The sequence below is a fragment of the Bombina bombina genome, unplaced genomic scaffold, assembly GCF_027579735.1.
Source record: "Bombina bombina isolate aBomBom1 unplaced genomic scaffold, aBomBom1.pri scaffold_559, whole genome shotgun sequence".
In the NCBI taxonomy this organism is placed as follows: Eukaryota; Metazoa; Chordata; class Amphibia; order Anura; family Bombinatoridae; genus Bombina; species Bombina bombina.
The window spans coordinates 27,289-45,045 of NW_026510811.1; the positions used below are offsets into that span (position 1 = coordinate 27,289).

The 17,757-nt window shown below is 40.8% G+C and overlaps 1 pseudogene; it reads left to right on the forward strand.

Annotated features, from left to right (window-relative positions):
- Positions 1–1,481: 1,481 nt before the first annotated feature.
- The window catches only part of LOC128643471 (gastrula zinc finger protein XlCGF26.1-like), a 44,453-nt pseudogene continuing 28,177 nt past the window's right edge, over positions 1,482–17,757 (forward strand).

Sequence of the window (17,757 nt, forward strand, 5' to 3'; positions counted from 1 at the left end):
GTTCCGCGTCGGCTGGAAGATGATGGCTCCGGAAGAAAGAAGATTGAAGATGCTGCTTCATAGAAGACTTCAGCCCGATGATGGATTTCTTCAGCCGCCGCTTGGATCCAGACTTCAGCCCGAGGATGGATGTCACTCTTCAGCCCCCCGCTTGGGCTTGGATCAAGACATCGGAGGCTCTTCTGGATCGATCGGTGATACCTGGCATGGTGAAGACAAGGTAGGGAGATCTTCAGGGGGGTAGTGTTAGGTTTATTTAAGGGGGGTTTGGGTTAGATTAGGGGTATGTGGGTGGTGGGTTTTAATGTTGGGGGGGGGGTATTGTATGTGTTTTTTTACAGGCAAAAGAGCTGAATTCTTTGGGGCATGCCCCACAAAAGGTCCTTTTAAGGGCTGGTAAGGTAAAAGAGCTTTGAACTTTTTAAATTTAGAATAGGGTAGGGCATTTTTTTATTTTGGGGGGCTTTGAGTAGGTGTAATTAGTTTAAAATTGTTGTAATATTTTTCTTATGTTTGTAAATATTTTTTTATTTTTTGTAACTTAGTTCTTTTTTATTTTTTGTACTTTAGTTAGTTTATTTAATTGTAGATAATTGTAGGTAGTTTATTTAATTAATTTATTGATAGTGTAGTGTTAGGTTTAATTGTAACTTAGGTTAGGATTTATTTTACAGGTAATTTTGTAATTATTTTAACTAGGTAACTATTAAATAGTTATTAACTATTTAATAGCTATTCTACCTGGTTAAAATAAATACAAAGTTGCCTGTAAAATAAATATTAATCCTAAAATAGCTACAATATAATTATAATTTATATTGTAGCTATATTACGGTTTATTTTACAGGTAAGTATTTAGATTTAAATAGGAATAATTTATTTAATAATAGTTAATTTATTTCGTTAGAATAAAATTATATTTAATTTAGGAAGGTGTTAGGGTTAGAATTAGCTTTAGGGGTTAAAAAATTTATTAGAGTAGCGGTGAGCTCCGATCGGCAGATTAGGGGTTAATACTTGAAGTTAGGTGTCGGCGATGTTAGGGAGGGCAGATTAGGGGTTAATACTATTTATTATAGGGTTATTGAGGCGGGAGTGAGGCGGATTAGGGGTTAATAACTATTATAGTAGCTGTGCGGTCTGCTCGGCAGATTAGGGGTTAATAAGTGTAGGCAGGTGGAGGTGACATTGAGGGGGGCAGATTTGGGGTTAATAAATATAATATAGGGGTCGGCGGTGTTAGGGGCAGCAGATTAGGGGTACATAGCTATAATGTAGCTTGCGGTGGTGTACGGAGCGGCAGATTAGGGGTTAATAATAATATGCAGGGGTCAGCGATATCGGGGGCGGCAGATTAGGGGTTAATAAGTGTAAAGTTAGGGGTGTTTAGACTCGGGGTTCATGTTAGGGTGTTAGGTGCAGACTTAGGAAGTGTTTCCGCATAGCAAACAATGGGTCTGCGTTAGGAGCTGAACGCTGCTTTTTTGCAGGTGTTAGGTTTTTTTTCAGCTTAAACAGCCCCATTGTTTTCTATGGGGGAATCGTGCACGAGCACGTTTTTGAAGCTGGCCGCGTCCGTAAGCAACGCTGGTATTTAGAGTTGCAGTGGCGGTAAATATGCCTATACGCTCCCTTTTTGGAGCCTAACGCAGCCCTTCTGTGAACTCTAAATACCAGCGGTATTTAAAAGGGGCGGGGGGAAAAAGCACGCATAGCTAACGCACCCCTTTGGCCGCAGAACTCTAAATCTAGCCGAATGTCATTAAACAAGAGGATAAGATTTACGACTTATCTAGTGAAATGATTATCCCTGAGGATAAACCACACACATTTACTGAGTTTTCAAAACATAGTAAAGAAGGGAAAAGTCTACAGTCTAGCCAAATGTTGGATACAAAGGAGAAACCTTTCAATTCTATAGAATGTGAGAAAAGCTTTAGATGGAAGTCTCGTCTACTAGAGCACCACAAAATTCACACAGCTGAGAAACCACACACATGTACTGAGTGCGGCAAATGTTTTACACGAATGGATCATCTGAAAAGTCATGAAAATATTCACAAAGTAGAAAAGCCTTTCACATGTACAGAGTGTGGAAAAAGTTTTGCGCAAAAGAGTAATCTGAAAACTCATAATATGATTCACACAGGAGAAAAACCTTCCACATGTACAGAGTGTGGAAAAAGTTTTACACAAAAGAGTGATCTGAAATATCATGAAAGCAGTCACACAGGGGAAAAGTCTTTCACATGTACAGAGTGTGGAATTTTTTTTACACAAAAGAGTGACCTGAAAATGCATGAAAGGATTCACACAGGGGAAAAGCCTTTCACATGTACAGAGTGTGGAGAAGGGTTTACACAAATTAGTCATCTGAATACTCATGAAAGGATTCACAAGGGAAGAAACCTTTCACATGTTTAGAAAGTGGAAAAAAGGTTTTTATTGAAATCGGGTATCACAAAACACCAAATATTTACACACAAATAAACTTTATATACACAGTGTACAAACCTCTTTACAATTATCCTAAAGAGGACAAACTCTCTAAATAGAAGCATCAAAAGAGATGTTATTGTAACTAATACTTTCTAAATCCCAGTTATAAAAGCCTCAGATTGGAAGTGCTCTCCTGCTGTCATTTGTTCCTCTATATATGTGTACCTCAGTTTCTCTCATATAAATGTGATAGAATCCAAACACCACACAGGAATATACAAATCTGTCCTCATACTGACCAGTTTACACAACCATTCACCACCAAAGCACCACCAGTGTTGTTTATTAATATGCCAGTGTTGGGAGTTGTACATTTGATTTACATAGGGGAGAAGATAATTATATTTACAGAATAAAGGAGTCTTTATATGAATAGAGTGTTAGAGAATTATATAAACAAGAACATCAGTTTCAAATGATTGACATCTGGGAGATATATTTAATGTGCACATCTTATGGATAAACCTTTTCTCCTGTTAAGTGTGATCAGTCCACGGGTCATCATTACTTCTGGGATATTACTCCTCCCCAACAGGAAGTGCAAGAGGATTCACCCAGCAGAGCTGCCATATAGCTCCTCCCCTCTACGTCACTCCCAGTCATTCTCTTGCACCCAACGACTAGATAGGATGTGTGAGAGGACTATGGTGATTATACTTAGTTTTATACCTTCAATCAAAAGTTTGTTATTTTATAATAGCACCGGAGTGTGTTATTCCTTCTCTGGTAGAATTTGAAGAAGAATCTACCAGAGTTTTTACTATGATTTTAGCCGGAGTAGTTAAGATCATATTGCTGTTTCTCGGCCATCTGAGGAGAGGTAAACTTCAGATCAGGGGACAGCGGGCAGATTAATCTGCAAAGAGGTATGTAGCAGCTTTTATTTTCTGACAATGGAATTGATGAGAAAATCCTGCCATACCGATATAATGTCATGTATGTATATTTTACACTTCAGTATTCTGGGGAATGGTACTTCACTGGAATTGCACTGTGTACATAAGACTTTAGCCTATTTTGCAGGGACTAGCAACAGGCTTTTTAATAACTCTTAATTTATGTTAAACGTTTTTTGCTGGAATGTAAAATCGTTTTCATTTTCTGAGGTACTGGGTGAATAAAATGTTTGGGCACTATTTTTCCACTTGGCAGTTGCTTGATCTAATTTCTGTCAGTTTACTGATCTCTCTCACTGTTGTGTGTGAGGGGGAGGGGCCTTGTTTTGGCGCTTTTGCTACGCATCAAAAAATTCAGTCAGAAGCTCATTGTATTTCCTGCATGATCCGGTTCATCTCTACAGAACTCAGGGGTCTTCAAAACTTGTTTTGAGGGAGGTAATCATTCACAGCAGAGCTGTGAGATTGTAGTTGACTGTGATAAAAAACGTTTATTCTGTAACTTTTTTTTCTGCTATCAGGGTTAGTTATCCTTTGCTAATGGGAACAAACCTTTGCTAAAATTGTGTTTTTTACAAAGATTGATGCTATAACCTTTTCAGTTTATTAATTTTCAACTGTCATAAATCTTTCTGTGCTTCTTATAGGCACAGTACGTTTTCATAGTATTTTACTTGAATAGTATTTCCAAGTTGCAAGTTTAGTTGCTAGTGTGTTAAACATGTCTGATTCAGAGGAAGATATCTGTGCTATTTGTGCTAATGCCAAAGTGGAGCCCAATAGAAATTTATGTACTAACTGTATTGATGCTACTTTAAATAAAAGTCAATCTGTACAAATTGAACACATTTCACCAAACAGCGAGGGGAGAGTTATGCCGACTAACTCGCCTCACGTGTCAGTACCTGCATCTCCCGCTCGGGAGGTGCGCGATATTGTGGCGCCCAGTACATCTGGGCGGCCATTACAAATAACATTACAAGATATGGCTACTGTTATGACTGAAGTTTTGGCTAAATTACCAGAACTAAGAGGCAAGCGTGATCACTCTGGGGTGAGAACAGAGTGCGCTGATAATGCTAGGGCCATGTCAGATACTGCGTCACAACTTGCAGAACATGAGGACGGAGAGCTTCTTTCTGCGGCTGACGGTTCTGATCCAAACAGATTGGATTCAGATATTTCAAATTTTAAATTTGAGCTGGAAAACCTCAGTGTATTACTAGGGGAGGTGTTAGCGGCTCTGAATGATTGTAACACAGTTGCAATACCAGAGAAAATGTGTAGGTTGGATAAATATTTTGCGGTACCAACGAGTACTGACGTTTTTCCTATACCTAAGAGACTAACTGAAATTATTACTAAGGAGTGGGATAGACCCGGTGTGCCGTTCTCACCCCCTCCGATATTTAGAAAGATGTTTCCAATAGACACCACCACACGGGACTTATGGCAAACGGTCCCTAAGGTGGAGGGAGCAGTTTCTACTTTAGCTAAGCGCACCACTATCCCGGTGGAGGATAGCTGTGCCTTTTCAGATCCAATGGATAAAAAGTTAGAGGGTTACCTTAAGAAAATGTTTGTTCAACAAGGTTTTATATTGCAACCCCTTGCATGCATTGCGCCGGTCACGGCTGCGGCGGCATTCTGGTTTGAGTCTCTGGAAGAGACCATTAGTTCAGCTACTCTGGATGAGATTACGGACAAGCTTAGAGTCCTTAAGCTAGCTAATTCATTCATTTCGGAGGCCGTAGTACATTTAACTAAACTTACGGCTAAGAATTCCGGATTCGCCATTCAGGCGCGCAGAGCACTGTGGCTAAAATCCTGGTCAGCTGATGTTACTTCTAAGTCTAAATTACTTAATATACCTTTCAAAGGGCAGACTTTATTTGGGCCCGGTTTGAAAGAAATTATCGCTGACATTACAGGAGGTAAAGGCCACGCCCTGCCTCAAGACAGAGCCAAACCTAAGGCTAGACAGTCTAATTTTCGTTCCTTTCGGAATTTCAAAGCAGGAGCAGCATCAACTTCCTCTGCTCCAAAACAGGAAGGATCTGTTGCTCGCTACAGACAAGGCTGGAGACCTAACCAGTCTTGGAACAAGGGCAAGCAGGCCAGGAAACCTGCTGCTGCCCCTAAAACAGCATGAATTGAGGGCCCCCGATCCGGGATCGGATCTAGTGGGGGGCAGACTTTCTCTCTTCGCCCAGGCTTGGGCAAGAGATGTCCAGGATCCCTGGGCGCTAGAGATAATATCTCAGGGATACCTTCTGGACTTCAAATACTCTCCTCCAAGAGAGAGATTTCATCTGTCAAGGTTGTCAACAAACCAAACAAAGAAAGAGGCGTTTCTACGCTGCGTACAAGAGCTTTTGTTAATGGGAGTAATCCATCCAGTTCCACGGTCGGAACAGGGACAAGGGTTTTACTCAAATCTGTTTGTGGTTCCCAAAAAAGAGGGAACTTTCAGACCAATCCTGGATTTAAAGATCCTAAACAAATTCCTAAGAGTTCCATCGTTCAAAATGGAGACTATTCGGACAATTTTACCCATGATCCAAAAGGGTCAGTACATGACCACAGTGGATTTAAAGGATGCTTACCTTCACATACCGATTCACAAAGATCATTACCGGTACCTAAGGTTTGCCTTCCTAGACAGGCATTACCAGTTTGTAGCTCTTCCATTCGGATTGGCTACAGCTCCAAGAATCTTCACAAAGGTTCTGGGTGCTCTTCTGGCGGTACTAAGACCGCGAGGAATCTCGGTAGCTCCGTACCTAGACGACATTCTGATACAAGCTTCAAGCTTTCAAACTGCCAAGTCTCATACAGAGTTAGTACTGGCATTTCTAAGGTCGCATGGATGGAAGGTGAACGAAAAGAAAAGTTCTCTCTTTCCACTCACAAGAGTTCCCTTCCTGGGGACTCTTATAGATTCTGTAGAAATGAAGATTTACCTGACAGAAGACAGGTTAACAAGACTTCAAAGTGCTTGCCGCGCCCTTCATTCCATTCAACACCCGTCAGTGGCTCAATGCATGGAGGTAATCGGCTTAATGGTAGTGGCAATGGACATAGTACCCTTTGCACGCTTACACCTCAGACCACTGCAATTGTGCATGCTAAGTCAGTGGAATGGGGATTACTCAGACTTGTCCCCTTCTCTGAATCTGGATCAAGAGACCAGAAATTCTCTTCTATGGTGGCTTTCTCGGCCACATCTGTCCAGGGGGATGCCATTCAGCAGGCCAGACTGGACAATTGTAACAACAGACGCCAGCCTTCTAGGTTGGGGTGCCGTCTGGAATTCTCTGAAGGCTCAGGGACAATGGAGTCAGGAGGAGAGTCTCCTACCAATAAACATTCTGGAATTGAGAGCAGTTCTCAATGCCCTCCTGGCTTGGCCCTAGTTGACAACTCGGGGGTTCATCAGGTTTCAGTCGGACAACATCACGACTGTAGCTTACATCAACCATCAGGGAGGGACAAGAAGCTCCCTAGCAATGATGGAAGTATCAAAGATAATTCGCTGGGCAGAGTCTCACTCTTGCCACCTGTCAGCAATCCACATCCCGGGAGTGGAGAACTGGGAGGCGGATTTCTTAAGTCGTCAGACTTTTCATCCGGGGGAGTGGGAACTTCATCCGGAGGTCTTTGCTCAAATACTTCGTCATTGGGGCAAACCAGAGATAGATCTCATGGCGTCTCGACAGAACGCCAAGCTTCCTCGTTACGGGTCCAGATCCAGGGATCCAGGAGCAGTCCTGATAGATGCCTTGACAGCACCTTGGACCTTCAGGATGGCTTATGTGTTTCCACCCTTCCCGATGCTTCCTCGATTGATTGCCAGAATCAAGCAGGAGAGAGCATCAGTTATTCTAATAGCACCTGCATGGCCACGCAGGACTTGGTATGCAGACCTGGTGGACATGTCATCCTGTCCACCTTGGTCTCTACCTCTGAAACAGGACCTTCTGATACAGGGTCCTTTCAAACATCAAAATCTAACTTCTCTGAAGCTGACTGCTTGGAAATTGAACGCTTGATTTTATCAAAACGTGGGTTTTCTGAGTCAGTTATTGATACCTTAATACAGGCTAGGAAGCCTGTTACCAGAAAGATTTACCATAAGATATGGCGTAAATACCTATATTGGTGCGAATCCAAAGGTTACTCTTGGAGTAAGGTTAGGATTCCTAGGATATTGTCTTTTCTACAAGAAGGTTTAGAAAAGGGTTTATCTGCTAGTTCATTAAAGGGACAGATCTCAGCTCTGTCCATTCTGTTGCACAAACGTCTGTCAGAAGTTCCAGACGTTCAGGCTTTTTGTCAGGCTTTGGCCAGGATTAAGCCTGTGTTTAAAACTGTTGCTCCGCCATGGAGTTTAAACCTTGTTCTTAACGTTTTACAGGGCGTTCCGTTTGAACCCCTTCATTCCATTGATATAAAGTTGTTATCTTGGAAAGTTCTATTTTTAATAGCTATTTCCTCGGCTCGAAGAGTCTCTGAGTTATCAGCCTTACATTGTGATTCTCCTTATTTGATTTTTCATTCGGATAAGGTAGTTCTGCGTACTAAACCTGGGTTCTTACCTAAGGTAGTCACTAACAGGAATATCAATCAAGAGATTGTTGTTCCTTCTTTGTGTCCAAATCCTTCTTCGAAGAAGGAACGCCTTCTGCACAATCTGGATGTAGTTCGTGCCCTAAAATTTTACTTACAGGCAACTAAGGAATTTCGACAAACGTCTTCCCTGTTTGTCGTTTACTCTGGTCAGAGGAGAGGTCAAAAGGCTTCTGCTACCTCTCTTTCTTTTTGGCTTCGTAGCATAATTCGTTTAGCTTATGAGACTGCTGGAAAGCAGCCTCCTGAAAGAATTACAGCTCATTCCACTAGAGCTGTGGCTTCCACTTGGGCCTTTAAGAATGAGGCCTCTGTTGAACAGATTTGCAAGGCTGCAACTTGGTCTTCGCTTCATACTTTTTCCAAATTTTACAAATTTGACACTTTTGCTTCCTCTGAGGCTATTTTTGGGAGAAAGGTCCTTCAGGCAGTGGTTCCTTCTGTATAAAGAGCCTGCCTATCCCTCCCGTCATCCGTGTACTTTTGCTTTGGTATTGGTATCCCAGAAGTAATGATGACCCGTGGACTGATCACACTTAACAGGAGAAAACATAATTTATGCTTACCTGATAAATTCCTTTCTCCTGTAGTGTGATCAGTCCACGGCCCGCCCTGTTTTTTTAAGGCAGGTAAATATTTTTTAAATTATACTCCAGTCACCACTACACCCTTTGGCTTCTCCTTTCTTGTTGGTCCTTGGTCGAATGACTGGGAGTGACGTAGAGGGGAGGAGCTATATGGCAGCTCTGCTGGGTGAATCCTCTTGCACTTCCTGTTGGGGAGGAGTAATATCCCAGAAGTAATGATGACCCGTGGACTGATCACACTACAGGAGAAAGGAATTTATCAGGTAAGCATAAATTATGTTTTCTTATAGCAATAGATGCTTAGCATTGTACATGTTATTTACCAGAGGAATTACTGAGGGGAAACTGATTTTATTTAATGAGACACAATATCAGTAACTGGTACATGCGTGATCATAATCAGTTTAATTTAAATGGCTACTATAACCTATATGTATACTGGGTATGTAATATGTATGTCATGTTCTGTAATTTGATATTATGCCTGTTAGATGTTTTCATGTTAGTTAGAAGCCAAAAGAACTGATAATAGCACACACTGTATATATAAAGGGAACATTATATATCTGATAAATCCCTTTGTATCAAGAGCACAAGTGTTAGGTATATTTATACAATTGTGTGCATATATCATGTAATGCTGCTTTTTACTATATAATGAGATACAATGTTTTTTCATGCAAATAAAAAGTGATTGTAATCCAGACCAGTATTTTGTGTTTTTATCACAGAATAATTAGGAAAAACCTCATTAATCCCGTTAATGACCACATCACTTTTCCATTTTCTGTCTGTTTGGGACCAAGGCTATTTTTATATTTTTGCGGTGTTTGTGTTTAGTTGTAATTTTCCTCTTACTCATTTACTGTACCCACACATATTATATACCGTTTTTCTCGTCATTAAATGGACTTTCTAAAGATACCATTGTTTTCATCATATCTTATAATTTACTATAAAAACATTATAAAAAATGAGGAAAACATTGAAAAAAACACACTTTTTCTAACTTTGACCCCCAAAATCTGTTGCACATCTACAACCACCAAAAAACAACCATGCTAAATAGTTTCTAAATTTTGTCCTGAGTTTAGAAATACCCAATGTTTACATGTTCTTTGCTTTTTTTGCAAGTTATAGGGCAATAAATACAAGTAGCACTTTGCTATTTCCAAACCATTTTTTTTCAAAATTAGCGCTAATTACATTGGGACACTGATATCTTTCAGGAATCCCTGAATATCCCTTGACATGTATATTTTTTTCAGAAGGCATCCCAAAGTATTGATCTAGGCCCATTTTGGTCTATTTCATGCCACCATTTGACCGCCAAATGCGATCAAATAAAAAAGATTGTTCACTTTTTCACAAATTTTTTTCACAAACTTTAGGTTTCTCACTGAAATTATTTACAAACAACTTGTGCAATTATTGCATAAATGGTTGTAAATGCTTCTCTGTGATCCCCTTTGTTCAGAAATAGCAGACATATATGGCTTTGGCTTTGCTTTTTGGTAATTAGAAGGCCGATAATTGCCGCTGCGCACCACACGTGTATTATGCCAAGCAGTGAAGGGGTTAATTAGGGAGCTTGTAGGGTTAATTTTATCTTTAGTTTAGTGTAGTAGACAACCCAAAGTATTAATCTAGACCCATTTTGGTATATTTCATGCCACAATTTCACTGCCAAATGCGATCAAATAAAAAAAATCGTTCACCTTTTCACAAACTTTTTCACAAACTTTAGGTTTCTCACTGAAATTAATTACAAACAACTTGTGCAATTATGGCACAAATAGTTGTAAATGCTCTCTGGGATCCTCTTTGTTCAGAAATAGCAGACATATATGGCTTTAGCTCATCACACGTGTATTATGTCTAGCAGTGAAGCGGTTAATTAGGGAGCTTGTAGGGAGCTTGCAGGGTTAATTTTAGCTTTAGTGTAGATATCAGCCTCCCACCTGACACATCACACCCCCTGAACCCTTCTAAACGTCTCCCTTCCCTCCCCCACTCCACAATTGTCCCCGCCATCTTAAGTACCGGCAGAAAGTCTGCCAGTACTAAAATAAAAGGTATTTTTTAATTTATTTTTTATGTTTTTAGCATATTTACATATGCTGCTGTGTAGGATCCCCCCCCTTAGCCCCCAACCTCCCTGATCCCCCCCAAACAGCTCTCTAACCCTTCCCCTCTACCTTATTGGGAGCCATCTTGGGTACTGGCAGCTGTCTGCCAATACCCAGTTTACAAAAAAAATAGATTTTTTTTTTTTAATTCTGTAGTGTAGCTTCCCCCCCATGCCTCCCAGACCCCTTAGATCTTTTATTTACCCATTCCCTCTCCCCGTGCACGTGCCTGCCCACCGCCCCCCATGCACGCACGCACATCTGTGTGCGCCCCCAGTGACCACGCCCCCTTCTTACCGCAAGCACTCATCAGTGGCCACCCACCTACATCCCACATCGGCTCCCACCCACCAACGACTGCGGCCATCGATGTCCGGTGCAGAGAGGGCCACTGCAATAACCGAAAAGCAGCTGGAAGTGATCAGGATCGCTTCCACCGCTTTCAAAGACCAACGACGTACGGGGTGCGACCTCGGTCGTTAACTGTATTTTTTTAGAGGACGTACCTTATACGTCATCGGTCGTTAAGGGGTTAAAGACAGAAACCAAAACTGACAGTCAAAGTTAAACGCTGATTATTGAGATAGAGCAGCAATTTTACCCAACTTTCCAATTTACTTCTATTATTTAATTTGCTTTGTTCTTTTGGTGTCCTTTGTTAAAGAGTAAACCTAGTAGTCTGATATGAGCTTAGGGGCATGCACGTGTATTTAGCACTATGCAGCAGTGTTTGTTACTATATATAAAACATTGCTATAAATGTCGTTGGAAACTCTGCTGGCTGAAGACACGTACACACTCCTGAGTTCACCTATGATTACTCTTTAACAAAGGATACCAAGAGAACTAAGGACACTTGATAATATAAGTAAATTGGAAAATTGTTTGAGATGTCATGTTCTATCCAATCCATTTAAGTTTAATTTTGACTTTACTGTCCCTTTAACAGTACATAAAACAATATCAAATTAACCCCTGACCTACACCAACCCAGATTAATTATCACCAGCAAGACTTTATACACAGACATTTTCTGTTACTTAAATCATACTTAAAGGGATAGGAAATGACACTTTCATGATTCAGATAAAATGTGTAATTTTATGATACTTTTAATTTCACTTCTGTTATCAAATATATGTACTACTGGGGGCTGACTGGTGGCTACACACATGTGCCTGACCAGATATGTTCAGCTAGCTCCCAGTAGTACATTCGTCCTCTATTGCTGACTTTGCAGAAGTTAAAGGGACAGTCTAACAAAGTGGAATCACAGCCGCAACAGCCGACGGACCATCCAACGATGCAGCATCCCCGGTGAGTGACGTCATCCGCCAAGGGAACGTGGAATACTCCAGCCGACAGACCTCAATCTTGGTAAGGTGCAAAGCTCTGGGGTGCGGGAACCATCCTTCCAAAATAGTACAAACAATAGAAGGGCTGCACACGGTTTCAAATATAAACTTCACAAATTTATTTGTAGAAGTAGAAATAACCATCACAAACATAGATAATAGGTAGTCAAAGGGACAGTCTACACCTTGGTGATCTTAAAGTCTTACCTTAGATTAAGCTGCAAATAGTCTCCTGCACCTTTTCTATATCATGCAGCAGGAACAGTAAAAAACGTATTTTAAAATGAATGACTGCCAAGCTCCGCCCACTGATGACATCATGATCTGGGCTGCTTCTAGGCACTCTGCTGAATAGCAAAGACAATCTGTTGTATCCAACTAGTGAGCCTTTTGTGATTGGATGCCCTATGCAGCCCAGATCATGATGTCATCATTGGGCTGAGCTTGGCAGCCATTTCAAAGTGGCCAGAAACAATATTCATTTTAAAATAACTTTTTTACTGTTCCTGCTGCATGATATAGAAAAGGTACAGGAGGCTATTTGCAGCTTAATCTAAGGTAAGACTTTAAGATCACCAAGGTGTAGACTGTCCCTTTAAATACCTAGTTATATACAATCAATGGTGCAATAGCGCCGGTATTACGAGTTTGTACTTGTTTTGTTTCTCCAATTCCAACAACCTATCATTAAGGCGAGTATTGTAATCTTCTATGTCTGATATCATTTGCTCAGCTTCTCCCTATCTATCCGGGAAGCACCTGATTTCCTGGGATAAAATCCGAATATCTTTCTGAACTATCAACTGTGAACCTTCTCTATCTGCTATTGAGGTTTTTCAGTAAGTTAATCTAGTGAGGTTCTTACTTGTTTATCCCCAGGATTGTTTTTGGGCGGCATGGTATTATTTACAAGAAACTTTTCCATATGCTGTAGTCTTGAACCTTATGCTAAATTATTTACAGGAGCTTAAAGGGACAGTCAACACCAGAATTTTGTTGTATAAAAATATAGATAATCCCTTTATTACCCATTCCCCAGTTTTGCATAACCAACACTGTTATATTAATATACTTTTTACCTCTGTAATAACCTTGCATCTATGCCTCTGCAAACTGCCGCCTTATTTTATTTCTTTTAAAAGACTTGCATTTTAGCCAATCAGTGCCCACTCCTAGGTAACTTCACGTGCGTGAGCTCAATGTAATCTATATGAAACACATGAACTAACACCCTCTAGTGGTAAAAAACTGTCAAAATGCATTCATATTAGAGGCGGCCTTCAAGGTCTAAAAAAAATAGCATATCAACCTCTTAGGTTTAGCTTTCAACAAAGAATACCAAGAAAACAAAGCAAAATTGGTGCTAAAAGTAAAGTGGAAAGTTGTTTAAAATTACATGCCCTATCAGAATAATAAAAGTTAATTTTGGACTTGACTGTCCCTTTTAAAGTAGTAGTTATCAAAACCTTATTATGCTTAAATTATAAGATAAATTGTATACCAGTCAAATAACCACTACTGCAACTTTGTTAACCAACTTTCCAGCTAAAGCAGTCAAATAGAAGCACGGCCAGCCTACCCCAGAACACTTTAAACAAAATTAATAGCTTTACAGATTACATAAATTACAGGATTCATATAATATAATACAATAGTTCTTATCGTCGAATCCAAAAAAAGAGTGAAAAAGGACCCCAAGGATGCAAGTGGGGCATGATATCACATGACCTCTATAGATGTGACAGTCAATCGAGTGAGGAAACCATTGGCTTTTTACAGTCCTCTTGTAGGCACAGCAGGAAAAATATTTTATTTTATCAGGTCAAAATGAAGAGTGCCAAACAGCTAAATCACTTGCGGTAGATCTTTAAGGTAGATGCTGGCCCACCTCCTTTACACAAATGACAACTTGTAGATGTAGAACATTCTTAAGCCAATCACAGCAGAGATAGATATCACTCCTCTTCTAATAGGCGATATTTCAGGTTTTATGCCCTTTGTAGTAAGGAAATCAGGTCCTCTGATTAACAAAACCCCACATTAATGGTTTATATTGTCAAATATATGTGTAATCTTTAATGTTGAGAATAGAAACCCTAGAAAACCACTCTAGGCAGAAAAAAATTAAGAATACTGGGTATTTCCGAAACAATAAAGAAAACTTATTCAAAATAATTTGTAGAAACACAATTACCAGCAGAGAGAAAGAGCCTCTCTGTACAGCAAGAGTATATAGGACTAACCCTATGAGACACAATACTTGTACTCTCCCTAGACCAGTAATTGTGGAATTTGTAAGCCTTAAAACTAAAATGCTTGTGTTTAGTGCATACAAACAAATTGGTAATATTATGTTTCAGGGAAAGAAAATTGTAATCTTTCAGGACTATGCAGCAGACATAGTCAGAGCTAGAAAAAAGCTTATACTTGTGTGTAACAAATTAAACAACAAGGGCTGCAGAGCAAGTCAAATAGAAGAAGTTAAGACTAATGATATAGTAATCTGAGACCAGTAGATGGATTTATACCTATCCCAGCAGGCAGCTAGGGGCATTAAAAAACTTAAAGACAATATTATAGATTTGGTAACTGTTCGGGGAAACTCCTGGCCTCATTAATAAAAGTGCAAAGATCATCAAAACAAACCCGGACTTGGTTAAGGAATTTCAGAATTACTACTCCAATAAAGAAGAATAAAGAGGAAGGGCATAGTAAAAAAAAAATAGTAATATTAATATTCCAAAGATCACTCAAACTCATCAGAAGACATTAAATGCTCCTAAAACAAATGAGGAAGTCAATAAAACCTTACTAGGGTTGACAGCGGGGAAATCACCTGGTCCGGATGAACTACCTATAGAATGGTATAAAATCCTGAATACCAGGTAGTGAATACTGTGACAGAGCTATTTAACGCTTATTTTTTTTGGTAACGTGTGTGTGACAGGGGAGCTGGGCAGGCTGGGGCATTGGAGCCTAGTTCCGGGACACGGGACATACAGTCCCAGACCAGGACTGTCCCGGTGATACTGGGGCAGGTTGCAACCCTAAGTGGGCTGCTGTTTATTAGAGGATTAAAAGCAGCCAGGGTCTGTAAACATTTTTTTGGGTAGGAGGGGCAACATTAATAGCAGAAATACTGGAGCACAATACAGCGGGCAGGGGGATAAATAGCTGTACTAGGATCTCTAGGCTGTTTTAATTTGTGTGCAGCACAGGATTTTTGTTTTGCTTGGTCCCTGCTCCAGTTTGAGATCAGGTTTAGTGATGTCCGGTTCATGAACGAATCGTTCTTTTGAACCGGATCTTTTCACTGAACTGCATGAATCAGTTCACCAGACTGAACTGATTCGTTTGAAACAGTTCAGTTCCTGAGTCATCAGCAGCCCTGGTAATACGATCCTAGAGTGAGTTCTGCTTCTGCTAACTCCTCCTTTGCAATGAATCACACAGCAGAATCTCACTCTAGGATCAAATTACCAGTGTTGTTAGTGACTCAAGAAGTGAACTGTTTGCAAACGAATCAGTGTACTGTTAACTAACTCCTTTGCAATGAATCAGTTAACAGTACATGATTCGGTACACTGATACAAATGCACTTTCTTGACCTTTTATGTCACTAATTTTCGGCTCTTAACACAAATATCTTAATCACATTTCCTTAACAAGACCTAAACCCCCCCACAATAAAGACATCAGACTTAGCTTTGGTATAAATTGGCCGCAGCTCCTTTATTAATAAATAACTTTATAAACTTTAATAACTTCAATAAATAACAGTGCAAATAATTCCAAAAACACATTACATATAACAGCGGTGCTAGACCTAAATATAAAATCTGGCCGTTACTCCATCCACTGGACTCAACCGTGCAAATTGATTGAGCCCGTAATCAACATAATTCTCTAAGGAACCCCTTGCCCTTAGAGACCCCATCTTAACTTCTCCCCAAGGGGATGTAAATACCACACGAACACTTTGGCCATAATTTACTTCAAGTGTAAGGGCTAGCACCCCCGCCTACCAACTGCGACAATCAAAATTAAAACAAAACAAATTCTTAGCAAACAGAAAAACAACAGGGACGGGTGGGAGGGAGATACTTCCTTCACTTTTCTGAATAACAACTGCTGGCTTTCCCGCTCAGCCACCAGGCTATAACACCTCGCGGCTCCTCCTCCACTTCCTCCCCACCTAGCCCAGCCTTCATTTTGCTCCGCGGTCAAAGCTCCCTCCAGCTACGCTTTGCACCGCTTACAGGAGCCACTTGACCTTTTATGTCACTAATTTTCGGCTCTTAACACAAATATCTTAATCACATTTCCTTAACAAGACCTAAACCCCCCCACAATAAAGACATCAGACTTAGCTTTGGTATAAATTGGCCGCAGCTCCTTTATTAATAAATAACTTTATAAACTTTAATAACTTCAATAAATAACAGTGCAAATAATTCCAAAAACACATTACATATAACAGCGGTGCTAGACCTAAATATAAAATCTGGCCGTTACTCCATCCACTGGACTCAACCGTGCAAATTGATTGAGCCCGTAATCAACATAATTCTCTAAGGAACCCCTTGCCCTTAGAGACCCCATCTTAACTTCTCCCCAAGGGGATGTAAATACAACACGAACACTTTGGCCATAATTTACTTCAAGTGTAAGGGCTAGCACCCCCGCCACCGACTGGCCTGACACCTCAGCCCAGTCCCGCCAACCCCACCAAATGTCCTACCGCCTCCTTAAAATCAAGTATGAACAACTGCAAGCCAAAATCATTAAGGTGCACTCCATCTGCCATATAAAATTCGCCCTGACCAACCTCAGCTAAGTCTGGGTGATGAACCACTGAACCCCCAAGCCTCCTAACAAACGACCCCATCAACTTATTAACCTTGCGCCTGCTTTTATCCAGGCGCACCGGATCCCATGCAGCCCTCCAAACCATCCTGGGCAAAATATCCGACCAAACAATCCTCATCTTAGGGAACAAATCCACCAGCCTCCCTATGTCTCTCTTCATGCTTCTTACTAATTCCCTCTGAGGCATAAAACCAAGATCATTGCCCCCAGCGTGGATCAACAAAACTGTTGGAGGCTGAAAACGCCGGCAATAGTCCACCACCAAAGGCAACAACCTGTCCCAACGGAGTCCTCTGACCCCAAACCATTTTACTTCACAGCTCGACCTCGGGATACCCAACTGCAATCCGTCAACTCTCAGTGTAGCCGCCCTTCGAGCCCAATAAATGAAAGAGTGGCCGACAAGCCACAAACGGTCGACACCTAAAAAAACCAAAAGGAGAATAACAACCGCACCAGCCTAAACACCCAACTCAGGGCGAACATACAAACGATACCGACCGGATCCCCACCGGCCAATACCTTTAACCACTGAATCTGATAAACCCCTCACTGAAGCCTCAGTCGCTGCCCCTATGCGGAAGGAATGTGACCCAAAGTCATCGCTGTTAAAACCCAACCGGCATAGTGATTTTTTAAGAACCGCCCTAAATTGGAATTGTGACAACGGCCTACCATCAACATGAACCAACAGCGAACCCCCCATAACCGGACGAACCCGCAAATACTCCTTCAAGCAACGCCAAGGACAAACTTCCAAACCATTGGGAAAAAGAACCACCATCCTACCTTT